Genomic DNA, 14,721 nt, shown 5'->3' with positions numbered 1-14,721 from the left:
CAAGCTCAGGTAAAGTGTTGTATGTTCCTTGAAAACGACAGCTCTGTGATAAGTGACGTGTTGTCTCGTATTGCGTGTATATTCTCTGTCTTGTCATAAATGTAAGAATGTCCCTATTTATAGGGTCCTTTTGGAAAGTGTGCCCTCCCTAGGATCTGGTGACCTAGGGATTAGGGCACGCCATTTTTTAAGGGCCCCTTGGGATTTGGGCCTTGAAAGCCGCCATTCCCAGGGGGCAATATCTGCTCGACACGTGTCACCATCTGGATGGTCCAAGTAAGTGCATCTTCCAGTGACACGTGTCATGCTCTGATTGGGCCACTTGGCAGGGTATAAAATACCCAAATCATTTGCCCCTCACAGGGGTCACGTGTATTGCACGTGGCACCTGTGACAGGTGTCTTCCTCTGAATGGCTGAATTTTCAAATTGCGTTTTGGGGGGAAAAATTAGGGTTTCCCATTTCTATAAATAGGAAGGTTTGACTTCATTTTTGTTTTCACACCTTTGCGAATCTTGGAGAATCTCTGGACTTTTGACTCTCAAAGACTCTTAAAGACCCTGACTTTTGTCAAGCATCCGACACTCGGCCTTTCCTACCGACTGCTCAGCTAACCAGGCGTCTCAAATACCTTCTTCTAAGGTAACCGCATGCTCTTTTCTTTTATTTTTTATTGTGTTTTCGTTTATTCAAATGGTTTCCCAAACGTACACGGCACGGCCTAGGGTTAGCGATCAGCCGGTCACCGGGGACGGCTGAATCTAGAACTAGGAGTGTCGAATGCTCGTTCGAGAAATTTCCTTTAAGTACAACTCCAAATCCGATAGTGTCTGTGCATCTGCAGGACACGATGGCTCGAACAAAGCAGACAACAAGGAGATATAGGCCGGATGGTACCTTTTACCATTCGGACAGTGAGACTCCAAATTCAGACGGCTCCATTAGGGTGCCAGCTAGTGAGATTTCTGAGCACCCCCCAAATCCCTCTTCTGACCTTCCCCAAACTCCAACTTACTATTCTCCCTCTTCTTCAAGCGGCACCCCTAGTGATACTATACTGAGGGAAGCCGACAGTCAGTACCAGGCCGAGTCTTCAGGACAGGCGCCTGAGGAGAGTCTAGGGGAGGACCCTGCTGGCCCTAGCCGGCAGTCCCTTAGCTCTGGGGAAAGCTCTGATAACGATTCGGCCTCGTCATCTTCAGACAGCGCCTCTGTTGAGTCAGAGGAGGTCCGAGCAAAAATAGATGCTGCAAGGGAGTCCTTGTTAGTAGAAAAGGGGGAAGGCTGGGCGGAGCCGAGTGCTTCCAGGCGCTTGGAGCGCGCCCCCTATTTTCACCATGTCCCGCAGAGCAAGCGGGCCTCCATGACATCCGGCCTTGCCAATTACAGGCGCAAAGTCGTAATGGGGCATGACTTCTCCTTGGCCGTCCCCAACAAGGAGGATACTATAACCTGGCCCTCCCTGGCCAGCTATAAGGACAAAGCCTTCGGCTATTACGAGGCGGTCCTTCAGGCTGGCTTAAGCTTCCCTCTCCATCCGGCCGTGGAGAGGATACTGGATGGATACCAACTGGGTATCTGGCAACTCGTCCCGAATTCATGGATAAATATAATCGGGTACGTTGCCGCATGTGAAATGCTGGAGGTGGATCCCAGCTTTAATTTGAGGCATTCGCCCACATGCACTATCTCAGCCGAGCGCCTGCCAAGGGCGGCGAAGGCTGGTACACCTTGACCACCTGCAAGGGGTACATGATGACAGTCGGCAAAGAGAACAAATGGAAGGACTGGAGAACTAAGTTCTACATTGTCCATTCACCTGAAGGCCGACTGAACCAAAAGTACAATCGGTGGAACAAGGATCCGCCCCTCCTGGCTGGCAAGAGTGCCTTGCCCCCTCTCCCTAGGCGGGCCCAGGAGGAAATTTTTGACCAGGGGCTATTTACAGTGTCCGTTCGGACAAACGAGCATGGGGAGAAAATAGTCGTCCCCCAGAGCTACATTCCCCTTTACAAGTGGCTAGAAGATGGGGTGTTCTTGGTCGCTTGTGGTCTAAGTTCCGAGATGCCGAGAGGTAGTCGGCCGTCTGTTTTTAAGTAAACTTAAAATTGTTTTCAGTGTATGCTTAAAAAGCCTAACTTCCTCTTTTTGGTGCAGAAAAAGCAATGGAAAAGCTCTCGGCAACAAAGAAGTCGGCTGCTGTCTCTGCAGCTAAGTATCGCACCAGCGTCCTCAATAGGGCGAGTGACGAGCAAAAGGCAGCCGGTACCCCCAAGGTAGTAATTTTTATGATACTTGGTATATTTTTTCAATAAAGGTTACATTTTGCCCGCCTGCTTTTCTGACACTTTTCCTTTAACTCATGCAGAGCGTTTCTACTAAGCCTTCTCCTTCCAAACAACCCCAACCCAAAATCCAAAAAACAGGGGCGGGTGATGTGAGTGCATCCGGCAAGAACCGGAAACACATCGCTCACAAGCCCAAAAGAGGGGACGACTCTAATATCGAAGCTGACAGGGAGGTCAGCAAACCAGATGCCACTCAGGCATCAAAGGGTGGCTTTAAGCAACCCAACACTGCTGTTGGCTCAGCAGGAGAGAAGAGATGTCAGGGGAAGGAGAAGGAGGAGGAGGCCCAGCCGGACGGTATGGGCCGCATCCTTATTAAACTTCAATGCTTTATTTTGCTTCTTGGGACTTGACTTACTTTTAATTTTACAGCCCCCCCACAAAGGCTGACCGTCGTCCAGATGGCCAAGGAGATGCTGCGGTCGCTTGATCCTGAGGACAAGGCATCCGTAAGAGGAGTCGGCACCCTCAACTTGGATGCCATCTTGGGGAACCTCTGCGAGGTAAAAGAGTTAGCTAATTTTTCCTTCACTTTTAATACATATCCGACTGGTTTTGACCATTCGGTCCTTTCTTTTTTCTAGGCCATGCTGCATGTCCAAGGGCTCAGACGGCCAATCCAGGAGAAATCCAAAGAGGTAACAGCCGCTAAAGCTCGAGCTGAGTCCGCCTTAGACCGAGCTCAATTTGAAATTGCTCAGAATGAGCTTCTGACCCTTGATATGATGTATTCCCAGGCGGACGCCAACCTGCAGGTGAAGAAGGACCTGGATTCGGCCCGCTCCAGAATCAATGACCTTAAAGCCGAGGTTAAAGGCCTTAAGGAAAAGCTTGAGCCTCTTCAGGAGGCCAAGGAAGAGGCCAGGAGGTTCAAGGAGCGGGTTAGCCGCCTGGAGGGGCGTCTGGCGAACCAGCAGGAGCAGCTAAAGGCCAAGTTTCAGTCTCGGTCTGAGGAGGAGAAGCAGGCCCTTGTCAAACAAATGATGGAAGACTATGAATCCATCATGCGGACGACATGGGAGGCGGTACAGCCGGGTGCTGATTTTGGCATCTGGAAATCCAAGTTTGATAAGGCAAACGAGGATTACAATGCTGAACTCCTTCGCCAGGCTGAAGAGGAGGATGCGGATGATGAAGAGGCCGACTCCTCTTCAGGCTCCTCTGGGGACAAAGACGGGGAAGAGGATGGTGATGACAAGGAAGAGCAGCCGGCAACTGATGATGCGGCTGCCAATGCTGAGAATCCCTCTGCCCCTAAAAGCTTTTAGTAATTATTTCTGCGGCCGAATGGCCATTCATTTCATCTTCCGGCCTGCGTGCCGTGTATCCATGTATCTTTACCGATCGAGGGGTCAGGTGATTTGACAATTCCTTCTGGCTTTGCCAACTAACAATCTTACCCAATCGTCTGATGGCGATTGGGCCTTTTAATTTAAAATCATTCGGCCGTTTGGCTGAAGTTATTCATATTGTTGTTCTCTAAATTTTTTCATTGCATGTTTTTGGCTAAGTATTATAACATGTATAGCATGCGAATGTTCTTGCCCCTGGACGGATGTCGAGTGGTTTCGGTTGAGTGGATTGATTGACTTAGAAATTATTGATACTTAGAAGAGTATACATGGTTTCTAAGTCAATCAATCACTATGGTGATTGCCCCAAACCACGCGACAGACGGCCATCAGGAGCGAATGAATAATTATTTTCATTCAGCCATTGGCTCAAGCGAGATACAACATTTTAACTTAGCAAATTTTGCTAAAAAGAAATCCCTCGCCTGTTTTGCTCCAATAACTAAAAGCAGGCGCATTCGGCCTTAGGCTTTGACGAGAAAAGGTGCTAAGTTTTAACTTAGTCTTAATTTTACTTTAGAAGAATCCGCCCGTCTTGCCCCAAGAGCAAAGAACAGGCGCATTCGACCCACAAATCTCTTTAATCTGCTAAGTATTTTAGCTCGTTTTCTTGATAAGTAATAGTCCGCCTGTCCTGCGTTTGGGCAAAAACAGGCGCATCCGGCCTAATGCCTCAATAGCCTCTACTTATGAAACAGTGACCCTCTCCAACTGTGCTAGAACAGTTAGAAAATTTCTGGCCTTTTAGATTTCACTTTCGATTAAACCTAACGACTGCGAATGCTGCTTTAGCATTCGGTAGGGCCGCTTAGTGTATTTGTAGAGCAATGTGCCACCAAAATGGGAGATGCTTCTCCTCGACGAATTTGCCCGAATGGACGTCGTCGGCTATCTGACTCATGTTGGAGCAGACGGTCATACTCATGTTGGAGCAGATTGTGACCATTCGGCCTCTATTGTGACTATGTTTTTCCTAATATCCGACTATTGGCCTCAAAATGATCTTGTCTGGCCTTAGGCCTTCTAAAGAATTAAGCAAATATTAGTTAAGTGTTGGCGTAAATTTAAAGAATTTCGTAGAAACGACTGTTTTAAAGCAGTCGGCTTCTTCAGAGGAATTGGGACGTCTGCTGTTGGGACAGACGCCATCCAAATGCATTGGTCGTCTGTATTTTGTACAGACGCCACTTATAATAAGAAAAGACAAGCTGTAAATGAAGGCATATTCTCATTAAACAAATTTTTAAATGACAAAATTTGAGGTATTTACATTCGTACTTAGAAGTAGAACTTTTTCAAGTTATCTACATTCCAAGTCCTAGGCAGCTTCCTGCCGTCTGGTTCTTCCAGGCGGTAGGTGTCGTCTCTTACTTCCTCATATATTCGGTAAGGGCCTTCCCAATTTGGGGTTAACTTTCCCTGCTTATTCGCCCTACCGACCGCCTCCATTTTCCGTAGCACAAAGTCCCCCACTTTGAGAGGACGCTTGTGTACTCTCTTGTTGTAAGCTCGTGTCATTCTCAGACGGTAAATCTCATGGCGTAAGGCAGCATTGCCCCTACGCTCTGGAAGTGAGTCCAATGTCAGCCGCATGGCCTCTCAGTTTACCTCTTCGTCATATAACATGACTCGAAGAGTCGGCTCATAGTGTTCAATGGGCAGGACAGCTTCTGCACCATACACCATGAGAAACGGGGTTTCTCCAGTTACCCCTTTAGCAGTCGTTCTGATGGACCAGAGGACGTGTGGTAATTCATCCGCCCAAAGACCACCAGCCCGTTCAATTTTCTTTTTAATCCCGTCTGAGATTAACTTGTTGAAGGCTTCGACCTGGCCGTTTGCTTAAGGCCGGCCGACTGATGCAAAGAAGCTTGAGACCCCTTGCTCTCCTAGCCAAGTCTTGAGTTGAGGCGTCTCAAATTGAGGACCACTGTCAAAAACCATAGACATGGGCACCCCAAAGCGAGTGATAATGTTCCTCCAGATGAAGGAAATAACGTCTTTTGTCTTGATGTTTTTGACCGCCTCCGCCTCTACCCACTTGGTAAAGTAATCCACAACTACCAATATGTAGCGCTTGCCGCCTGGAGCCGCGGTGTAAGGCCCAAGTATGTCCATGCCCCATTTGGCAAAGGGAATTGGGCTGTGGATGGCCGTCAGGTCTGTGGCCGGACGATGGATGAGCTTGCCAAAATTTTGACACTTGTCACATTTTTTGACCATTTCCATAGCGTCCGACTCCAGAGTTGGCCAGAAATAGAGCCGCCTGGCCTTGGCAGCTAAAGACCTGCCGCCTATATGGGAGGCGCAGAAACCCGCATGCAAATCTTCAAGGACTTCTCTCCCCTTTTCTGGGGTAACACACTTCAATAGGGGTTTCAAGAAACCAGCTTTGAAGAGTTCTCCTTGTCTCAGCTCGAAGTTTGCCGCTTTCTTTTTTAGAGCAGCCGCCTCCTGGTGTGAATCAGGGAGCGTGCCGTCTGCAAGATAAGCCCGGATGCTGTCCATCCAGGTAGAGCTTCGGTCGAGAATTCCAATGGGGTCTTCATTAGATATACTTCTTTTTTCCATGACCTCCCAGAAGACCGACCGAGGCGTTTCACAAGAGGCGGATGATGCTAGTTTCGACAGAGCATCCGCCTGATTATTTGAAGACCTGGGCACTTGAGTTAGATGGAATTCTTCAAGTGTCCCAACTTCACTCTTGACCACCTGCAAATATTTTATCATGGCCGGATGAGTGGCCTCGTACGTTCCATTAACCTGGAGTACGACCAGTTGAGAATCAGAGCAGGCGGCTATCTTCTTTGCCCCTGCCGCCTTGCAGTACCGAATGCCGACCATCAGGGCCTCATACTCGGCCTCATTGTTAGAGACCTGGAACTTGAACCGTAGTGCGTATTCGTACTTATCTCCCTCAGGAGACTGACAGATAATCCCTGCACCACAGCCGTTCACAGTGGAGCTCCCATCCACATACACTTTCCAAACCTGGTCTGTATTGTCCGGTACAATCGACCTTGTCATTTCGACAATAAAGTCAGCGAATGCTTGCCCCTTTATTGCCTTCCTTGGTTCGTAAGTGATTTCTAATCCTTGCATTTCAATATCCCATTTAAGCATTCGTCCAGAAGACTCCAGGGTTGTGAGTGGCCGTTTGATCAGTTGGTCAGTATAGACTTTTACCGCATGCGCCAAGAAGTAGGGTTTTAGCTTCTTGTTGGCCATGTAAAGGGCAAGGCCGAATTTCTAAACCATGGGGTACCGAAGCTCCGCGTTTCTCAGAACATGGCTAATGAAATACACCGGGAGCTGGATGCCGTCTCTTTCAACTAAGAGAACGGCACTGAGGGCATGATCAGAGACGGCTAAGTACATGAAGAGCTTCTCTTTGGGCAAAGGGCTGACAAGCCTCGGCAAAGAGTGCAGATGAGTTTTCAGCTTTTGAAAGGCCGCCTCTGCATCATCCCCCCATTCAAAGTTTGTCTTCTTTTTTATTGCCTGGAAAAGTTAGAGGCACTTGTCGCCTGACCGACTGAGGAATCTCCCCAAGGCCGCCAGACAACCTGTTAGTTTTTGCACTTCCTTCACAGTACGGGGCGACTGCATGTCGATTACCGCCTGTATTTTCTCAAGATTGGCCTCTATTCCCCTTTGGTCAATCAAAAATCCGAGAAACTTCCCAGACTCAACACCAAAGACACACTTTTTTGGGTTTAGCATGACCTTGTGCCGCCTGAGTGTGGCGAATGTTTCTCGGAGATCAGCAAGATGATCCGCCTGTTGTTTGGATTTGACTATCATGTCATCAATGTACGCCTCTACATTCCTTCCGATTTGATTAATGAAGACGGTATTAATCATTCGTTGGAAAGTAGAAGGCGCATTCTTCAAACCAAATGGCATCACCGTATAACAGAACAACCCCTGATCAGTGACGAATGCCGTCTTTTCTTGATCTTTTTTCCACAGGGGGATCTGATGGAAACCTGAATAGGCGTCCATAAAACTCATCAAGGCATGTCCGGCTGTTGAGTCGACCAAACTGTCGATCTTAGGCAATGGATAACTATCCTTTGGACATGCCTTGTTGAGGTCTGTGTAGTCAACACACATCCGCCAAGTTCCATTCGGCTTTTTTACTAACACAACGTTAGCTACCCACTCAGGGAAATTGCACGGCCGAATGAACTTGGCATCCAGCAACTTTTTTACTTCGGCAGCTGCCGCATGACTTCTTTCTTCGCCGTGGTTTCTCTTCTTTTGCCGGATGGGCTTCTTTTTAGGATCCACGGCGAGTTTGTGGACAGCGAGATCCGGGCTGATGCCTGGCATCTCCTCCACTTCAAAGGCAAAGATGTCTTTGAATTCTCTGAGTAGCTGGTGAAGGCTTTCACCCAGCTTTGCAAATGCAACCGTCCCCACCTTAACCGTCCGTTCTGGACGACTGTCGTCCAGAGGGATGTCGATGTGTTCACCAGCAGGCTGGGGACGGAGATCATCTGACCGTTCCCCGGTCAGTGATTGCTATTGTTTTTCTTTTTTGACCACCACCAGCTGATCAGTTTTTCTTTTCTTTCCGGCTGGTGGGGCCGACAGCTCTTCCTCGACATCGTCGAGGTCGATTGTTTGCTTGCCCCGACCGGATGCTACGGCCACGGGCTTGACGTCCGAGAGGTAACACTCTCGAGCCGTCTTTTGGTCCCCATTATGGGAACCGACTATTCCATCATCCTTCTCATACTTAAGTAGCATGAGTGTAGGGATGATGACGGCCTTACACTCATTAAGAGTGGGACGGCCAAAGATGAGGTTGTAAGCTGTGAGCTCTTCAACCACTAGGAAACGGATGGTCATGTGCCGACCGTCTCCCCTGCTTCCCAAACGGACAGGTAAGTCAATTCGTACGACTGGGTGCACAAGTCCTCCCCCAAACCCAACAAGGGTGTGGGAGACCTCCATCATGCTATCCGGTTTGTACTTGATATTGGATAAGCATTTGAGGCGGATGAAGTCAGAGGAGCTTCCTGTGTCAATCAGAATTCGGCCAACCAGCTGGTTGGCGACCTTGCATTCTATGACAACAGGGTCATCATGCGGCTGACGGACTTTGCCTCTGTCCTGCTCGGTGATGACAACTTTAGGGAAGGTGGATGTGTCTGCCGCATCCCCTTCCTCAACAGAGTTGACCATCTTTCTCAGATGGTCCTTGGTGCCCCGAATGGTCGGGCCACCACCGGCAAATCCGCCTGCTATGGTGTATACCGGATCTTCATCAGTTTCGGCACTCACAGCAGGCCAGGGAGTCTTTTTCTTGGACTGCCCCGGATTTGCCTTTGAAGTCACTTTGGACTTCACATAGGACTTCAGCTGTCCTTTGTCGGCCAGACGGTCGAGCTCCCGCTTGAGACTAAAGTAGTCGTTCGTATCATGGCCAACATCCTCATGGAAATGGCAATGCTTGTTCTTGTTCCGATTTTCAGCGGAACCTTTTATAGGAGTCGGCTTTTCAAGAGTCAGTCGATCCTTAATTTCCTAGAGGATGGAGCAGCAGTCCTTGTGGAATTCGTACCTTGGGACGTACGGTTTCCACTCTTTTTTCTTCTACTGGGCCGGCTGATCAGAGTTATCAATGGCCCAGACTTGCTTTTTCTTTTTGCTCTCTTCTGGCTTAGGAGCCGGCTGAGCAGGCCAACTCTCTTTCTGCCGGTCGGACTTCTTATGGTCCGACTGCTTATTGGAGGAGCAGAGTTCGGTCGCCTGTATATAGGCTTCCGCCTCTCGCAAGGCTCCTTGCAGAGTAAAGATTTGTTTGCGGACGAGTTCGTACTTAAAAAAAGACCCGTCCTTCAGACCCTTAAAGAAGTCTGTGAAAGCGACTTCATCAGACAACCCATGAATCTGGATTCGGACCAGATTGAACAACCTGACATAGGAACGCAAGCCTTCTCTATCTCCCTGCTGTACATTGCCCAAGTCAAGACTTGTCTTTTTGGCAGGGATGTTCATAGAGAAGTTTGAAGCAAACAAGAACGCAAGCGTCTTGAAGCTATTTATGCAACCAGCCGGCAGATTGCCAAACCACTGCTGGGCTATGCCCTTCAGGGTGGCTGGAAAGCACCGACACCATGCGGCATCATCCAATTCCTGTAGATACATGAGGTGGGTGTATGCTAGCAGGTGGTCTTCTGGGTTGGAGGTCCCGTCATAAGCTCCAACCAGAACGTTTTTAACTTTAGCCGGCTGTACGGCTTCAGTTATTTCCCTGGAGAAAGCAGAGGGTTGATCTCCAAGGTGCTGCAGCCTAAGCTGCCAGTCCATCGGCTGATAGCCGTATGCCGCCTGTCCCCCAAAGAGGGCAGGTTGCATGTAAGGTAAAACTGGCGCCTGGTACAATGGTTGTGCCATGTACTGGGCCGACTGAATCATATGAGGACCAGACTGAACCCGTGGGCTGCTTGCTGGAGTCTCATGTACAGACTGGGAACACCTCACAGAGGTATTCCGAAAGCTATCATGATAAGTCGACGTTGAAGCCGACTCTGATAGCTGGGTTCTCTTCTCCTCAATGTATTGTCGAGCGTCAGAGAACGTTTTCTTGCTACCATCCGGCTGTATGTGCCGGATGGGTTTTCTTGTGCCTGTTTCTGGGAAACGGAGCCGAGTAAGGTCAAATTGGGGCCAGGCCTTCTCCTTAGGGGCAGGATGAGGAGTTGGCTGACGGTCCCTGACCGACTTCTGTTTGCCAGCTTGGGCTGGCTTCTTGGCCGACTGCTCCTTTCTAGGAGCAGGCGACTTCTTTGAGGCGAGTTGTTTGATTTCACCCCTGAGGCTGCTCAGGAGTGTCATTAGTTCATCTCGAGTGACGGGAGTTGATCCTGCCGCCTGGGAAGGATCAACCGGTCACCCCGAGGGCTTCTTTGGTTGTCCAGCATTTTTGCTTGGCCCTGCCTGGTCATGGTGACGCTCCCGCCTCTCCTTACTGTGGATGCGTTTAGAGATGAGGGATCCATTTGGATCCACATAGGTTTCGACGTCAGCGTCGTCACCTGAGTCATGATCCGTTTGGACCACTACGTCTTCTGGAGGCCGATTGGCCTCTGGGTTCGGTACAGGTACTTGTGAAGCCATTTCAGAGGTACTCTCCCCACAGAAGGCGCCAAATGTTTCGGGGGTTTTTGTCCCTTGGGAGAGTTACAACACTGAGATTGGATTCAACAAAGGACGCATGTACCTGCAAAGCAAACGGACCGTCAGATGGTCGGTGGTCCGCCTCCGAAGATTAAGTTAGTAAGCGTTCGGTAACAAAATGTGCGGAAATAAAGTTATCTGCTCGGATTCCAAGCTCAGGTAAAGTGTTGTATGTTCCTTGAAAACGACAGCTCTGTGATAAGTGACGTGTTGTCTCGTATTGCGTGTATATTCTCTGTCTTGTCATAAATGTAAGAATGTCCCTATTTATAGGGTCCTTTTGGAAAGTGTGTCCTCCCTAGGATCTGGTGACCTAGGGATTAGGGCACGCCGTTTTTTAAGGGCCCCTTGGGATTTGGGCCTTGAAAGCCGCCATTCCCAGGGGGCAATATCTGCTCGACACGTGTCACCATCTGGATGGTCCAAGTAAGTGCCCCTTCCAGTGACACGTGTCATGCTCTGATTGGGCCACTTGGCAGGGTATAAAATACCCAAATCACATGTGATGTGAATAATATAAAAGTCAATGAGTACTTTAATTTATTTTGAAACACAGCTAGTTTCATAAAAATTTAAACTTTGATCATTTAATTTAAACTTCGTCTCAATAGCATAACCTATTATTTGGATGTTGTGGCAACACAATTTTTTACTTAAGCCAAAACAGTTTTAACTTTAAACTTATGTGCATGAAATATCATAAATGAAATTCATCACCAAATAATCTATCATAAACGAATAATCTTAAATATTTACCCTTTTTTTTTCTTTTCATTAACCAAGTTAACTCTTCATTAGTCTTTAATTAACCCATTGACCCCTAAATAATTCTTTTTGACTCATAGTTTACCCATAACACGCAAATCAAGGTGTTTAACGTGCCAAGAAAAGCCTTGCTTTGTGTGGCCGTTAATCATCTCTATTCAATGTCAAAAAAATTGTTTGATTAAGGTTTTTGGGTCATTTGGCCTCTTATGATCCAAATTGAGGCCAACGTAATCAGAAAATTACTAAAAAGTAAAAACGCCTTGATTTTGCATGTCTAAATATTAATCAGTTTGTGTGCCTCGATTAGCATACGAGATAATTGATCATTTAAGGGATTGTTTGACGTCATTTTTGGTTTTTAGTTTCCTATTTTTTAAAAAACTAAACCAAAATCAGGAAACAAGAAAAAAGTATTTCCACTTTTTCTGTTGTTAGTTTTTAAAATTATCATAATTTTAATAAGTTGAAATAATTTTTATTTCATTACGTGACATATATCATATACTTTTAAAAAACGATAAACAAAAAAACTGAAACCACAACAATACCAAACAAACCCTAAACTTTAGGTTTCATTTTAACCTAGAAAAATCATATTTGAAGTCAAATTTATCAAATTACCATCAATATCTTGATTTATGTACCTTTATAAGCAGAGTAAATTGCTTAATTTAAGTTTGGGAGACATTTTGCCCGTGAAAGTTCAATCGTTCAATTTTTAAAGTAGAAATTGAAAAAAGATAGCAAAAGCATCGGTTTACATTTCAAGAACCCCTCAATTTGTGTCATAGGTTAAATGGGGTTAACCAAAGGTTAATGGGCCAGTTAAAGGCTAATAAAGGGAAAATACGGTTCAATTTGGTGACACTTTGACTGCTAGTCAAAATCGTGGTGCCACGTGCAACTAACATATATTCCTTGTTGTTGAGGCCTCATAATTGTACATAGGCAAATGTGCCGATGGATTAAACAAATACTACCTCCGTTACAGGTTATGTGCAACGATTTGACATAAAGCAGAGAGGGAAAATGTCTAATCGTTGAACATAACCTGTAACGGAGGTAGTAGATTCACATTAATGGGGTATATAGTATGTTAAATAACCAAAAAGGAACGCAAGGTTCAAGGAAATCCACTAAAACCGCAACAATAACAAAAACATTATTAAAACTCACTTATAAGATCCCACTTAAAGAATAACCACCGTAAAACCACGTTAATAATAAAAACATTATTAAAAACTCACTTGTAAGACCCCACCTAAGAATAATCAAGGTAAAACCACGTCAATGACAAAAACATTATTAAAAACTCATTTGTAAAATCCCCACTTCAAGAGTAAGGTAAAAAATAAGAGAGTACCTAAATAAAGCAATAAAAATAATTATAAGAAAGGATCACCCGATTCAAATCAGCTTGGCCATGGAGTAAGCAACATTATTAGAGTAAAGGTAAAATACAGTCCCTAAACTATTGTATTTGTGCACTTTTAGTCCCTGGCAACTATTTTGTGCACTTTTAGTCCCTCAACCACCACTTTAGGTGTTTTCTAGGGAAAAGTTTAGGGACTTTGCTTAGTAAGCAATAGTTTAGGGACTATGAGTCAGCAAAATAGATTAGGGATGTTGAGTCATCAATAGTTTAGGGACCATGACTTATATTTTTTTTTTCCTTTTTTTTTAGAATTTATTAAAAAAAGAATCTTTTAATTACTTGTTATTTTTACTCTTTTTTTTTACAGCATTATTTTTAAAATCAGCTTTAATTATAAATCAAAAGTAATTAAAAATAATACTTTTCTTTATAAAAAAAAAAAATTGACAGAAAAAAATAAAATTAAGCTTTATCTTTCATGGCTTCTACTCTCTCCCCTTCTTCCCTAACACCCCCTTCCCAATTTTCTCTCTCCTCCCTTCACCTATGGCTTCCAATTCCCTCTCCTCCTTCGAAAATGGCTCCCACCCCTTAAAAAACACAACCTCAACCACCAACAAAACAATGAACAAACCCTAATTTCCCCTCTCGAAATCTCCGCTGAATCCTCCCTAATCTTCCCACCATGACCCCACAAAAGCTTGCATCAACAATTGCTCGCACTTAAGGGTGTTTAAGAATGGGTTGAATTTGGCCGGATTTAAGGATTTATCTGGGTAAATGCATATGTAATTGTTCTCTAATGGTGGAATTAATGGTGATTCGGGTGGTACGATTACAAGGCTTAAAATTACTACGGTTGATGAAACATTTTAGGCTTTGGTTTGGATTGCAATGGCAAGCTGGTGTTGGATATGCGGCTGCGTGAATTAGGTTGTTATGGTGGAGATGTGCGAAGGGGGAGATGCGGTTGCGGCGACATGAGAGGAGGAGTAGCAGAAGTGGTGGTGTTGTGAATTAATGCAAGTTGCAAGGTTAGTAATGGTGCGGTACGAGAGGTTAGGGGAGACAGGGGCTGTGTTTGGTGGTAGTTGCGGTGGGGATTGAGTAGCAGCAATGTGAATTGGTGATAAAATAATTATATGGCTTTTTTATTTTTATAATTGTTAAATAAGAATATAGGTTTTTTTTTTAATTAAAGAAAAAATAAAGGAATTTTTCTTTTTGTTTTTATTTATTTATTGTTATTAATGGGGGTGTTAAATAAAATTTTGACATAAAAAAAATATAAAAAAACAAAATAATATAATGAGTCATGGTCCCTAAACTATTGGTGACTAGACTTAGTCCCTAAACTTTTGCCTAGAAAACACTAAAGTGGTGGAGGAGGGATCAAAAGTGCACAAAAAAGTTGACATGGACTAAAAGTGCACAAATACAAAAGTTTAGAGACTGTATTTTACCTTTACTCAACATTATTACTACATCTACTAGCAAAATCAAAAGAGCAAAACTCAAAAGAGCTAAGACAATAGTATAAGGTACTGAAAACTCTCTTTCCTACAAAGGAGGAGCTCTATCAAGTGGGAACAATCTTTTACAACACACTTAAACCAGCAATAAGATAACCTTTTCACAAATCAGAAATCACAAGTATGTATGGTGCTCACATCACAGGAAAATAAGC

This window comes from Chenopodium album, chromosome 2, assembly GCF_948465745.1.
Source record: "Chenopodium album chromosome 2, dcCheAlbu1.1, whole genome shotgun sequence".
Classification (NCBI taxonomy): domain Eukaryota; kingdom Viridiplantae; phylum Streptophyta; class Magnoliopsida; order Caryophyllales; family Amaranthaceae; genus Chenopodium; species Chenopodium album.
The sequence above is the reverse complement of the archived record's forward strand: the minus strand, read 5'-3'. Positions refer to the sequence as shown.